Genomic DNA, 15067 nt, shown 5'->3' with positions numbered 1-15067 from the left:
TGAAGGAACAAAGTGGACCGAGCTCACTCTAGTGTTTTTGGAGGGGTGCCTTGGTTACTAGTTTATATTAATTTCCTCATATTGAGTTATTGATTCTCCAAACGAAATCCCTTTTGGTCTTTTATAATGGGTTTAGAGAGGATAGGTCATCTTTCCAGTTGAGTAATTGTTGTATAGTAAATACTTTCAACCAATGTACAAAATGGTTTAGCCGGTTTGTCGACGAGAGACACGCCGGCGGAAGTGATCGCTCTCTTTGAGTTTGTCATGAACGAGAGCAGAGGTACGCCCTTTCGGTTATCTAATATCTGGTTTAATTGCTATGTATAACTTGTAAAATTGATTTATGTTTTGGTTTTGGTACTGAAATACCCTGTTGTGTGATGACATTAATTCACCCTGTGTAAAACAGCCACAGTACCGTTGTGTGCTAACTAGTATTCTGTTTGGCAATCACAGGTGGACTACACGGTGATGATGGTAGCTCACGCCATGTTTTGTGTGTGCTGTGTTGGTTCAATAACAGGTATGAACCGTTGTTTTTGTATTTCGGTTTAATTAATGCTTACACACTGTCTTTCATTTCATATTATTTCATATGTTTTTGCTGAAGTTGACTTGTACTGAGCTACATGTATTTAATAGTAGCTAACAATTGTTGTAACTGTGGATGGCGCGCTGTTTTGAATGTGCGCGCGCGCTCGCGCTCTCTTTGAGTTTGTCATGAACGAGAGCAGAGGTGGACTACACGGTGATGATGGTAGCTCACGCCATGTTTTGTGTGTGCTGTGTTGGTTCAATAACAGGAGATCACCAATAAAACAACCATCAATTGAGTACCGTTGTCGGAGTCTACTTCCACCTCAAACCAGACACAACGCAGATTGGATCACGCTACACTTGCAGACGTTACTATCGGAGTGGAGGCGGACCAGGAGGTCAAAGGTGACATAGCGAAACTTTTCCGGTGCAACAGAAACATCCTCACCGCCGCCAGTCCTTATTTCAAAAGCATGTTCACCGGTGGTTTAAACGAGAGTGTGCAGAAGAAAGTGATCATTCACGGTGTCTACGCCGAGTCAATGTCCGTGATCGTTGACTATTGCTACACGGGCAGGGTTACCATCACGGAGGGCAACGTGCAGAGACTTTACGCGGCTGCCAATATGCTGCAACTCGAGTACATCAGACAGGTGTGACACACATAGACTGTATGTGGTCACAGTGTTTTTATTTGTTTTGAATACATATGCACCTTTAAGGGACTATTTAGTTTAGCCAGCAGATGGCAGTGGAGTCTTAAGCCACAGCCCACAGCGGAGCTGTAACTATTACTCCGTGCTGCTTCCTGTCATTCTGTGACAGGACGTCAATGGGAAACAATAACATCTTCTGTCTCCTCATTTCATCTGTTTACCAACAGGTCAGTAGCATGAAATAAGCACTCAAAACATTCACAAAATGTATGTAAAGCAATGATATGGATGTGGACATTGCTTATTGTATAATTTCGTAACAGATGTCTGTAGATGAGGAGAATGTGGATGCTAGCTAGCAGTCACCTAGCTAGCTGCTAACAGTGTTATTGTGCACGCAGGACAGGTGGAAACGAACGTCATAGCTGCTTGTTTGGTACAGTTAGAGGAATATTATTTTCTATACTTTTTGCCTTATTCATTTACAATGAGTTAAATGATTAGATATATATATGTTATATATATTTACTGTTTCTTCATTTGCCTCATTCATTTTAAATGAGTTATAAGGTTAAATATATATATGTTATATATATTCACAAATGTTATTGGGGTATAATTACCTGGGCCCTATTCCCCGTACCTGGTTCAACTAAGTCGATCAAGAGTCCCATTATGCAGATTCAATTAACCCGATGTTTGAAGCCGGGATTTTCCTGTTTCTCGAAGGTGGATTCAGTCTCGTTAACTCGAACCAGACTTGAGACCCAGGATAAGTGCGCGCGGCCGCTTCAGTTGAAAAGCCAGCAAGTATCGAGAGCAGAAACCCTGATTTTCTAACGGCATTGATTGATTAATTGATTTAAAACTTTATTAACAGATTGCAGTACGGCTCAATAGCCTCGCCGACAAGTTAAATGAATAATCTATAGGCTAATTTTAAGTCCCTCATTACCCCAATCAATCAGATTATATTTCTTTAAACTTGCCTGCTGGCAGTAGGTTTATGGAATGGATAATCAAATGAGATCTTGCTAGCGAAAATAATTAGTTCAACTGTTATACAGAATAAGGATACGGCTCTCTTACCCATTGATTGATGTATGGTGGATGTTTTACTTATCTGCACTGTGGTGTGACGGCTTGTGCTTTTGACTTTCACGCAGATGGCCCGTGTTCGAATCCCCCTCCTTCTAGTCTTTTTCTTCTTTTTGCAATGTAAATACTTTGGTGCACGTTTAGAGCTATATAAAGAATGACATCCTCAATGCATGTAGATTTATAATATTTTAACTTAAAACTAGGCTACTTTTGCGTATAATCATTAATATTATATTCCAAAAAAATTATATTGGAAGCGTGGGTTGACAGGTTTGAGCACTAGCCGTTGGACCACTGTGCCAGTCGGGATATATTCATTGTATATCCATCAATGGACAAAGACCCGTGTTTCGAATATTTTTCTTTTGAATGAAGTTTTATCTCTTTATTCTCAAATGCATTAATGTGACGTCAACGGCTCATTCAATTTCTCAAATCCGTCAAACAGCGCATCTCATCAGACATTTTAATCCCAGTTACAATATCACAATAACGTGTGAGTGATGATACAATTCAACAATCCTCAGAGTCCTCGTAATTCATAACCAACAAAAACCACAATCCACGCATAGACACTTCAATTTTATTCTTGAATGAAACACAATCCGGGCGCTCCGTTAAGCAAATCTACAGCGGAGAATATATGAAACTAATCAGAGCCAAGCGGCCGATAGGTTTCATTCATTAAAAATATCCCCGCAGGATTCACATTTGCAATGCGCCTGCAGCGTGTATCGCACTCCGAGCGCCGTATATGACGTGCATTATTTTATTTAGGTCAAAGTAAATCTATAGGCTGAATATGATTTATTATCAGCATTTAGTTCTATTATTATACATTTCAAAAGCCCCCTCTAGGAAAACGAAGCACAGAAACATAATTCAGAATGGTATAAATGGGATCTCTAGACTGTGAGAATCATTTCAGGAAGCGAGCTGTCATTTATTTGCGGGGGCGTGGCCATGGTTCATCCGGCTAACTGAACTTAACCCTGCTCTCGACCAGGCTCAAACTTTTTGATCTGTTGTCATGGTGATTTAGACAATCGAGCGTCGGGGAACAGAAAGGTCCGGCTTAAGTCAGGCTATACTGGAAATTATCCGGCTAACTCAGTTAGCCAGGTACGGGGAACGGGGCCCTGATGCCTCTATTGTTTGCTATACTGTTTCTTCATTTGCCTCATTCATTTACAATGAGTGATACGGTTAAATATATATATTTTATATATATTTGCAATTGTTCTTTATTTAATTGAGATCTATACCAAAAGAGTTGGATTCAGATGTATTTTAATAAATTCATTCTGTGACAGGACGTCAATGGGAAACAATAACATCTTCTGTCTCCTCATTTCATCTGTTTACCAACAGAATCCTATCTGTTCAGGGCCCCGTTCCCCGTACCTGGCTAACTGAGTTAGCCGGATAATTTCCAGCATAGCCTGACTTAAGCCGGACCTTTCTGTTCCCCGACGCTCGATTGTCTAAATCACCATGACAACAGATCAAAAAGTTTGAGCCTGGTCGAGAGCAGGCTTAAATTCAGTTAGCTGGATGAACCATGGCCACGCCCCCGCAAAGAAATGGCAGCTCGCTTCCTGAAATGATTCTCACAGTCTAGATCTGCATTATACCATTCTGAATTATGTTTCTGTGCTTCGTTTTCCTACAGGGGGCTTTTGAAATGTATAATAATAGAACTAAATGCTGATAATAAATCATATTCAGCCTATAGATTTACTTTGTCCTAAATAAAATAATGCACGTCATATACGGCGCTCTGAGTGTGATACACGCTGCATGTGGTTATTTTAATAACGGCGCATTGCAAATGTGAATCCCGCGGGGATATTTTTAATGAATGAAACCTATCGGCCGTTTGGCTCTGATTAGTTTCATATATTCTCCGCTGTAGATTTGCTTAACGGAGCGCCCAGATCGTGTTTCATTCAAGCATAAAATTGAAGTGTCTATGCGTGGATTGTGGTTTTTGTGGATTATGAATTACGAGGACTCTGAGGATTGTTGAATTGTATCATCACTCACACATTATTGTGATATTGTAACTGGGATTAAAATGTCTGATGAGATGCGCTGTTTGACAGATTTGAGAAATTGAATGAGCCGTTGACGTCACATTAATGCATTTGAGAATAAAGAGATAAAACTTCATTCAAAAGAAAAATATTCGAAACACAGGTCTCTTGTGCATTGATGGATACACAATGGATATATCCCGTCTGGCACAGTGGTCCAACGGCCAGTGTTCGCTCCTGGCAAGCGGGCGACCCGAGTTCGAGACCCCGCGTTTCCAATATAATTTTTTTGGAATATAATATTAATGATTATATGCAAAAGTAGCCTAGTTTTAAGTTAAAATATTATAAATCTACATGCATTGAGGATGTCATTCTTTATATAGCTCTCAACGTGCACCAAATTGAATTATTCCTACATTGCAAAAAGAAGAAAAAGACTAGAAGAAGTGGGATTCGAACGCGGGTCGTCTGCGTGAAAGTCAAAACGACAAACCGTCACACCACAGTGCAGATAAGTAAAACATCCACCATACATCAATCAATGGGTAAGAGAGCCGTATCCTTATTCTGTATAACAGTTGAACTAATTATTTTCGCTAGCAAGATCTCATTTGATTATCCATTCCATAAACCTACTGCCAGCAGGCAAGTTTAAAGAAATATAATCTGATTGATTGGGGTAATGAGGGACTTAAAATTAGCCTATAGATTATGCATTTAACTTGTCGGCGAGGCTATTGAGCCGTACTGCAATCTGTTAATAAAGTTTTAAATCAATTAATCAATCAATGCCGTTAGAAAATCAGGATTTCTGCTATCGATACTTGCTGGCTTTTCAACTGAAGGGGCCGCGCGCACTTATCCTGGGTCTCAAGTCTGGTTCGAGTTAACGAGACTGAATCCACCTTCGAGGAACAGGAAAATCCCGGCTTCAAACATCGGGTTAATTGAATCTGGATAATGGGACTCTTGATCGACTTAGTTGAACCAGGTACGGGGAATAGGGCCCAGGTCTCACACCTGAGACCTGTAACAGATTCATGGGGGCTCGAGCCGGGATTGGCGCCATAGTGGTCGGAGGTCGTCAATCCAGAGATCATTGAACCTGTGGACAAACGAGATACATCATCAGAGCTGTGGACCACGCTAGTCCAGGGTACCTGTCTACAGTCTACACTTCAGCAGAGCGGGGAGTACACAAGTATCCAGAGCGTCTGTAGAGTGTTCATCGTGGCGGACAACAGTACCCGTAAAGAACTGACTTGGTCCATAAAAAAAGGACTGCTCCATCTTTCCTATGATGAGATCCTCCTGGTGGCGAAGGACTTGGTATCATCTGACCAGGATCCAGCTAAGTTGGAAGATGAGGGGGCGTGTTTTGATCATATTTGTGGTTACATGTCTTCTACTACTTTATTACAACTAGAAGATCAGGGCATAGTTCAGTTGTTGTGTTTGAAGGATGTAATTGATCTGATGGTTGCAGGGCATGGTCATAGTCCAGTGACTCCACAGGGAGGAACAAGTCCTGACATTGTCGATGCATCAGCAATTAGTGTAAACACAAACACCCTTACCCCTGCTTCCAAAACTGATACCCTTGAGTCACAATCTAACAAGTTAAACAGTGAGTTGCAATACCTACAATCCTCACCCATTACATACCAACAGCCAACTGCAGATAACGGTAGCCAGTCCTACTGCGCACAGGCCAGTCAGTCCCCTCACAGAAGTGAAAGCTTAATCGCTCTCAAAGATCTAGCTCTTCTTCAGAGAAAGGAGTTTAAGATACATGGAGGCCAGATAGGGGATAGTGCATCTGATATTAGTTATGGTAATATCTGTAAACAGATAACAGAGGGACTAAAAGAAAAGCACACTGAGGGTGAAGTTATCCGAGCAGTGCTGCGCATCATCAAACCTGGCAACTTCAAGGACATGTTGATTAGCAAAGATGAACTGACCGTGATGGAGCTTAAAAGCTTCCTACAGTCACACCTGGGAGAGAAGAATACAACGGAGCTCTTCCAAGAACTGATAAATGCACGGCAGCATGAACAAGAAACACCACAACAGTTCCTCTACCGGATGATGGGGCTCAAGCAAAAAGTGGTCTTCACATCAAAACAGATAGACACTGACATAAAATATGAGGCAGGAACTGTACAGAATGTATTCCTCCACACCATCTACCAGGGTCTACGAGAGAAGCACGATGACATCCGGAGGGAGCTTAAGCCATTGCTCTCTAACCCAACAATCACAGATGAGGCGCTGTTGAGGCAAGTCATCAAAACGACCAGTGAAGTGAGTGAAAGGAGACGTCGACTGGGTCAGAGCACACATAGAAAAGTTACCTACGCTCACAGCGGGCAAGTTGACACAGACCAGTCGACCAAAGGTAAGGAAGACACTAACCGCACAGACAGGGATGAGGAAGTCCAACGACTGAGTGCCCAGATACATGCGTTAACACGAATGGTGGAATCCCTAAAACCGCCACAAGCAGCGTCACGGCCAGCCACACCCCAGCGCCAACCTGAACATTCATGCTACTGTGCGAGTTCCCAGGCAAGACAAACACCACAGAGAAAGGGAACGTATGGCTGTCCTACCTGTGTTGAACAGAACTTACCTAACTGTAATCATTGCTTTGCATGTGGTGAAGAGGGACACCGTGCGCTGGGGTGCCTTAAAAGGTTCAAGTCGTCGGGAAACCAGCTGCGGTCACGGCAGAGGGACAACCAGTGACCGGCCCCAAACCCCAGTCCCACTCAGGAGTGCGCAGAACTGATTCAGCCCCATATAATGGTCACTTCCCTGTCGCCCCTCAATCACCTACCACCAGTGTCAAGTCTCCATCTGAAAGAGTAGCACAGTTAATCGGGAAGCAATGTTTACTTAAGTGTCACTTGAATGGCCATGCTGTGAGTGTTCTGTTAGACACGGGTGCCCAAGTTAGCCTTATCGATCGGACATGGAAAAAGAAATACTTGCCTCATCAAGAGACCCGCCCTCTCAGTGAGCTGATGGGTGATCGTGACCTTGATGTCTACGCTGCTAATGGAGAAACAATACCCTTTGATGGCTGGGTTGAAATGACCGTCAACTTACCTGGCAATGATGACCCCGGGCTCTCCATCAAAGTGCCATTCCTGGTGAGCCGTGGGGACCTGTTAAGGCCACTGCTGGGCTTTAACGTCATTCAAGAGTTAATCCAAGGGAAAGGAGATGGAATGGAAGTCCTGTCTATCATCGTTGACCTGCTGAGAGGGGCCATGGAGATTGGAAGTGAGAAAGCAGAGGCTGTGGTGAGTTTTCTCCAGACCCAGAAACCTGTTGATGAGCAAGTATCTGTCAAAGTAGGTTACCATGAGGTCGTTGTACGCCCTGGTCAAGTTACTCACCTGAAGTGTCCAGTGCCTGCAGGTTTCTCCTCTTCTGTCGCTCTATTCGAGGTCAACTACCATGACCGGCATTTGGAACAGTTAGATGTAGGTGATGGACTAGTCGAGGTGCATCATACTGAGAGACCATTTGTAAGAATCCCTGTGAGCAACAACACCAAGCACAATGTAACCGTACCCAGTCGTACAGCCCTAGGCAGCATCCAGCCGATAGACAGAATAGTACAGACAGACCAGACAGACCGAGTCTATGTGAATGAAATTAACTCACCTTCCCCCATCAGTAGAGATGAAAAGAATAGCTCAACAACTCAGTGGCATCCCACAGTTGACGTTAGCCATCTAAGTGAAGAACAGCAGACCGTAGTGAAGCAAATGCTTTATGAAGAATCCAACGCATTCGCCCGTGACGATAACGACCTAGGGTGCATTCCAAGTCTCCAAATGACTATAACTGTGAAAGATGACATCCCAGTGCAGCGGTCGTATGTATCGGTACCTAAGCCACTTTATAAAGAAGTTAAGGATTATATCCAAGACTTGCTTGCCAGAAAGTGGATAGTGAAGTCCAAGTCCCCATACGCAGCCCCGGTGGTGTGCGTGCGAAAAAAAGATGGAACTTTGAGACTCTGCATAGACTACCGCCTCTTAAACCAAAAGACTGTCCCAGACAGACACCCACTCCCACGCATACAGGACCTAATGGATACACTTGGAGGTTACAGCTGGTTTTCCATCCTAGACCAGGGTAAAGCGTACCATCAGGGATACATTGCAGAGGGGTCCAGACACCTAACCGCGTTCGTCACACCCTGGGGGTTGTATGAGTGGGTACGCATCCCTTTCGGGCTTTCAAATGCCCCGGCTGCATTCCAGAGAAGTATGGAGGAGATGTTGAATACTCTACGTGATGAATGCTGCATTCCTTATTTGGATGATGTGCTCTGCTTTGCTGAAACGTTTGAGGCCCATGTCGACGGACTGAGACGTGTCCTGAGGGCTCTGCAGCATCACGGTGTCAAGCTCAGGCCCGCCAAGTGCAAGCTATTCAAGGAGGAGGTGCGGTATGTTGGGAGACTTGTCTCTGCCAATGGAGTGTGTGTCGATCCTAGAGATATAGCAGCTGTCCAAGCACTGAGAGAGAAAACCCCGAGCACAGTTGGAGAAGTCCGTAAGCTGTTGGGATTTCTCAGCTACTACAGGACATATGTGCAGGACTTCGCAAGGATTGCAAAGCCAGTCTATGAGCTTCTACAGGGGAAAGGAGACCACATGGTGACAACTCGGTCCAAGTCAAGAAAGGGGAAAGGTGCCCAGATGCCATCACGGACCCCCATACAGTGGACTGAGGAACACCAAGGCGTCCTTGACCAGTTGATAAACATCCTGTCCAATCCACCTGTATTAGCCTACCCTGATTTTGACCTACCTTTCGTGTTACACACGGATGCATCAGCAAAAGGGCTTGGAGCTGTATTGTACCAGCGTCAGGAAGGGAAGCTCAGGGTCATTGCATACGGATCCAGAACACTCTCACCTGCAGAGAAAAACTATCACATGCACTCAGGGAAACTTGAATTTCTAGCCTTAAAGTGGGCTGTGTGCGAAAAGTACAGGGATTACCTTTTCTATGCCCCTCACTTTACAGTGTATATACAGACAACAATCCCCTAACCTATGTGTTGAGCACTGCCAAACTTAATGCTGTAGGCCACAGGTGGGTTGGAGAACTGGCAGACTTCCGGTTTGAGGTCAAGTACAGACCTGGCAAAGTGAACATTGATGCTGACACACTCTCCCGGTTACCCCTGGAGATGGATGAGTATGTTGCAGGATGCACTGAGGAAATGTCCAAAGACACAATCCAGGCAGTGTGGGAAGGCAGCCAGGCAGCAGAGAAACAGGATGTGGCCTATGTAGCTGCGTTCAACCTGTCACTGGAGAGCTCTGAGCCCCATACACCTGGACTTCTCCCAGCTATCAGTCATGAGGAGCTTGTACAAGCCCAGAGAGATGACCCGAGTATCTGTGAAGTCATCAAGCTGAAGGAGACAAATCAGACCCTAACTAATGACACAAGGCGGGGTGTCAGTGGTCCTGGAAGGAGACTCTTACACAAGTGGGGAAAGCTTCAGATAGAAAATGGTGTATTGTACAGGAACACCATCCAGAGACGACAGCTTGTCTTACCTGAAAAGTACAGACCCATTGCTCTGAAACACCTCCATGATGACATGGGACATGTGGGAACTGAAAGGGTCCTTTGCCTGGCCAGAGACAGATTTTACTGGCCATATATGAAGAGTGAAATTGAAGCCTATGTGACACGGAAATGTCCCTGTATTAAACAAAAGAAGCCTGCATTGCACGTCAGAGCGCCCATGGGTAGTATCACCACTCACTCACCTCTGGAACTTGTGTCCATCGATTACATGCACCTAGAGCCAAGCAAAGGGGGCTTTGAGTACATATTGGTCGTCGTGGACCATTTTACCAGATTTGCCCAGGCCTACCCTACAAGAAATAAGTCTGGGAAGACCGCAGCAGAAAAGATATTCAATGACTTCATTCCACGGTTTGGCTACCCAGGAAAGCTCCACCATGATCAAGGTCGTGAGTTTGAGAATGACCTGTTCAAGGCCTTACAGCTGATGACAGGAGTGGGACACTCCAGGACCACACCGTATCATCCCCAGGGCAACCCAGCAGAGAGATTTAACAGAACCCTGCTCCAGATGCTGAGGACCCTAAAGGAGAAAGAGAAGGATAGATGGAAGGAGCATCTGCCACAGATAGTTCATGCCTATAACTGCACCAGACACGAGGCGACAGGGTACTCACCATTCTACTTACTGTATGGACGTCATCCGCATCTGCCTGTTGACCTGTTATTTGGCTTGACAACTGAGAAGGAAGCCACGACTCCCAGAGGTTACGCTGAAAAGTGGGCTGCAAGGATGAAAGAGGCGTACAAGGTGGCATCTGAAAACAGCCGCAAGTCAAGCGATAGGGGGAAACGGTACTATGACCGTCATATGAGGGGGGTTGTCCTTCAGGAGGGTGACCGTGTCCTAGTCCGAAACCTGAGCGAAAGGGGGGGGGGGGGGGGCAGGGAAATTGAGGGCTTACTGGGAGGATGCAGTATACACAGTAAAAGAGCGTGTGGGTGACGGCCCTGTCTACAGAGTGTATCCAGAGAAGGGTGTCCCAAACAGAGTCCGTACCCTGCATCGAAACCTCCTACACCTAGTGAATGACCTACCAGTAGACCTACCTGTATCCTCGCCGTCAGCACCACCTGGAAGGAGAAGAGACCTACCTGCATCATCGCCGTCAGCACCACCTAAAGGGAGAAAACAAAGAAGAGACAGAGAATTAGACCAATCTGTGAGCAGTGACTCCTCATACTTAGATGATGAACCACGATACTGGCTGAGAATACCTGTAGTGAGGGAGCCTGAGAACACCCCATTGCGACCCGCTCGTGAGCCTGCGGGAAGCTCAGCTTATGGAACAGTCCCACCAACACTGATATCAGAGACCAGAAGAAACTTACCTGTGAGTGATGTCCCTGAGAACAGATCTGCAGATCCCTTGCCAACAGATGAAGAGGGTGGACCAGAGGAAGATGAGTCAGCTTTTCAATCAGAGGAAGCTCAAGTCCCTCAGTCAGTGAGTGACCAGCTAGATCCGCAGCCTATTTTTGATATACCTGAGACAGTCAGTATTCAGCCTAGGCTGACAGAAACTAGAACGTCTACCCGTGATAGGAGGCCGCCTCAGATGTTGACTTATGAGTTATTAGGTGAACCTTCTTACTACCTTCCCAGCACCGCCAACACTGTAGGGGTCTATGGGGTAGCATCGACACCAGTTTGGGGAATGCAACGACATTACATTCCATATCTGCCACCGTACCTCAACGTACCCTACCATGGGTCACCATACAACCACCTTGTGCCTTACATCACTCCTACACATGTATATCGACAGGAAAATGTAGGCCAATAGGTTATGTCAGGAGCCATTTTTCTTTGAGGGGGAGTGTGTGACACACATAGACTGTATGTGGTCACAGTGTTTTTATTTGTTTTGAATACATATGCACCTTTAAGGGACTATTTAGTTTAGCCAGCAGATGGCAGTGGAGTCTTAAGCCACAGCCCACAGCGGAGCTGTAACTATTACTCCGTGCTGCTTCCTGTCATTCTGTGACAGGACATCAATGGGAAACAATAACATCTTCTGTCTCCTCATTTCATCTGTTTACCAACAGGTCAGTAGCATTAAATAAGCACTCAAAACATTCACAAAATGTATGTAAAGCAATGATATGGATGTGGACATTGCTTATTGTATAATTTCGTAACAGATGTCTGTAGATGAGGAGAATGTGGATGCTAGCTAGCAGTCACCTAGCTAGCTGCTAACAGTGTTATTGTGCACGCAGGACAGGTGGAAACGAACGTCATAGCTGCTTGTTTGGTACAGTTAGAGGAATATTATTTTCTATACTTTTTGCCTTATTCATTTACAATGAGTTAAATGATTAGATATATATATGTTATATATATTTACTGTTTCTTCATTTGCCTCATTCATTTTAAATGAGTTATAAGGTTAAATATATATATGTTATATATATTCACAAATGTTATTGGGGTATAATTACCTGATGCCTCTATTGTTTGCTATACTGTTTCTTCATTTGCCTCATTCATTTACAATGAGTGATACGGTTAAATATATATATGTTATATATATTTGCAATTGTTCTTTATTTAATTGAGATCTATACCAAAAGAGTTGGATTCAGATGTATTTTAATAAATTCATTCTGTGACAGGACGTCAATGGGAAACAATAACATCTTCTGTCTCCTCATTTCATCTGTTTACCAACAGAATCCTATCTGTTCAGGGCCCCGTTCCCCGTACCTGGCTAACTGAGTTAGCCGGATAATTTCCAGCATAGCCTGACTTAAGCCGGACCTTTCTGTTCCCCGACGCTCGATTGTCTAAATCACCATGACAACAGATCAAAAAGTTTGAGCCTGGTCGAGAGCAGGCTTAAATTCAGATCTGTTCAGGTCTCACACCTGAGACCTGTAACACAGGCGTGCTCGAGTTTTATGACAAGGAGGCTGGACCTGTCCAACTGCGTTGGGATTCTAAAGTTTGCAGACACTTATGACAATCCCGAGTTAAAGGCGAAGGCTCAAGCTTTCATAGCTAGGCACTTTGGTCAGATTTGCAATGGTCGGGAGCTTTGTGAGCTGGACTTTGTACAAATGAGAGAGGTGTTGTCTCTAGACACCTTGGATGTAGACTGTGAAAGGAAGGTGTGCTCAGCTGCTCTACAGTGGATAGATGCTAATATACCAGAGGGAAGGGAGGATGTGTTGCAGACTTGCAGGTGCTCAGGTGTGTACGCTGGAAGCTGTTCACTGAGAAGGACAAAGCCTACTTGGAAAGCCTCGTGGCCCGGCCCGTCATAGAGAAGTACCTTGCCCATTTCATCAACAAGTCTACAGAGGAAAACCTTGCACTGTCTGCAAGAGTGGACATACCGAAACACAGAATAGGTGTGAACGCTAAAGAAATTATCCTCTTTTTTTGGCCAACCAAACGACAACATCATGTGCTGTGACCCGTACTCGGAGGAGCTGTACTTCGTGGCTCCACCGCTGGTGGACCTCAGCAGTCAGGACTACAAACGCTCCACCATCGAGTCCCTGATCGCCTGCGCCACCCCTGAAAACAACCTGTATCTGGCCTCCCACCGCTCAAAGCACTTCTGGACGTACAACCCCGTGCAGAACAGCTGGCAGGAGTTAGCGGAGAGACCCCTGGCCAGGATGAGTTCCGGGATGGGCTACCTCAACGGTCACGTGTACATCCTGGGCGGCAGGAACCCCGTCACGGACGCCCGGCTGAAGGAGGTGGAGTGCTACAGCGTGCAGACTAGGAACCAGTGGAGGTTCGTGGCCCCCCTGCCCCACTCCCTGGGCAAGATGCAGGTGGTGGCTCTGAACGAGCAGCTGTACGTGGTGAACAAGAGGCGGATGCTCTGCTACAACCCGCGGAGCAACCAATGGCGCCAGCGGCGCCACTGCGGCTCGTTGAGGAGAGACAAGCACCACAAGGCCTGTGTGTTCCAGGACCAGATCATCTGCGTGTGTGACAAGGTGCTGAAGGCCTACAGCCCGACCAGGGGAGAGTGGAAGAGGATGGGGGACATTCCCATCGACAGATTCGACGGTCTCGCCCGGAACTACCAGGTGAATCAGCACAGTGGCAAGCTGCTGCTCCTCAGCCAGACCGTACTGCAGCAAAACAAGACCCGGGTCCGCATACACGAGTACGACCCGGGCAGGGACAGCTGGAAGAACGTCATGGCCGTCAATGTGCCCTCCCTGGTGCCCGTGTGCGTGTCGATGCGCGTGTACCCGGCGTGCTTGGGCTGGGCGCAGAGCTTCTGCACGGAGGAGTATGATGACCGCGACTGGGACTTTGAGTCCAGAGTCGCCGACTCTGACTCTGGAAGCTCTAGTTCATTCTCTGACTGTGATGCGATGCCAGAGGCAAATCAGTGTTAAAGTCATTTTTCAGTGTATTCAAAAGTCAATCGAAGCAGGGGCGTCATTTTGGTATGGCAAGGTATGGCACTCGCCATACCTTGGCAAAAAAATATTTATGTAATTTCTTTTCTTTTTTACAATTTTTTATGTTGATTTAGAATTCGAATGTCAACATTATGAACAAAGCTTCGAACTATTCGGTACAGCCCTAGCATGTTTTGATATTGTCAATTATCTCACTTTTACTAGGTGACTTTTACTGTGACTAACTGAAATATGCCCAAAAAAAGGAAAATGGACATAGGGACGTTTTTTAATCAAAGGGCAGCAGAGACAAGTGATACATGGACACAGGTAAGGTCTGGCTTAGTGATTATAATAGTGCAGTTCAGCATTCAGTAACCCATACTTTTTGTGAACGTGTTTTTGATACTACATTCTGTTGAACACACACCTTGTTGTGAAGGGCCAGATTAAAAGCTGAGAATCTACATTTATTGTTTTATATACCTTGTATATTATTTATATATACACGTTATATCCCTTTAAGCCTGCGTTTGAATCCCAGTAATATTCACTTTCCTCATTGGATAACGTTCTCGGCGCCAGGCGGCGAGCCCCCAAAGTCAGGTTCAAAGGTGAGTCCAGGCATGTTGGAACATGCCTGGAGACGGCGCATTGATTCGAGACGAGAACTGAGGTTTGGTACTAGAAAGCCACTTAAGTATATATATCGCGGCAGGT

The 15067-nt window shown here is 45.3% G+C and overlaps 1 pseudogene across 1 annotated transcript; it reads left to right on the top strand.

Moving 5' to 3' along the window:
* Positions 1-267: 267 nt before the first annotated feature.
* LOC311226123 (kelch repeat and BTB domain-containing protein 7-like) lies at positions 268-14341 on the top strand (annotated as a pseudogene). The gene is made up of 3 exons: positions 268-283; positions 907-1193; positions 12860-14341. The product of its transcript is annotated as a kelch repeat and BTB domain-containing protein 7-like (transcript).
* Positions 14342-15067: the final 726 nt, after the last annotated feature.

Source organism: Notolepis coatsorum (assembly GCF_963971535.1).
Source record: "Notolepis coatsorum genome assembly, chromosome: 3".
Classification (NCBI taxonomy): Eukaryota; Metazoa; Chordata; class Actinopteri; order Aulopiformes; family Paralepididae; genus Notolepis; species Notolepis coatsorum.
The sequence above is the reverse complement of the archived record's forward strand: the minus strand, read 5'-3'. Positions and strand labels throughout refer to the sequence as shown.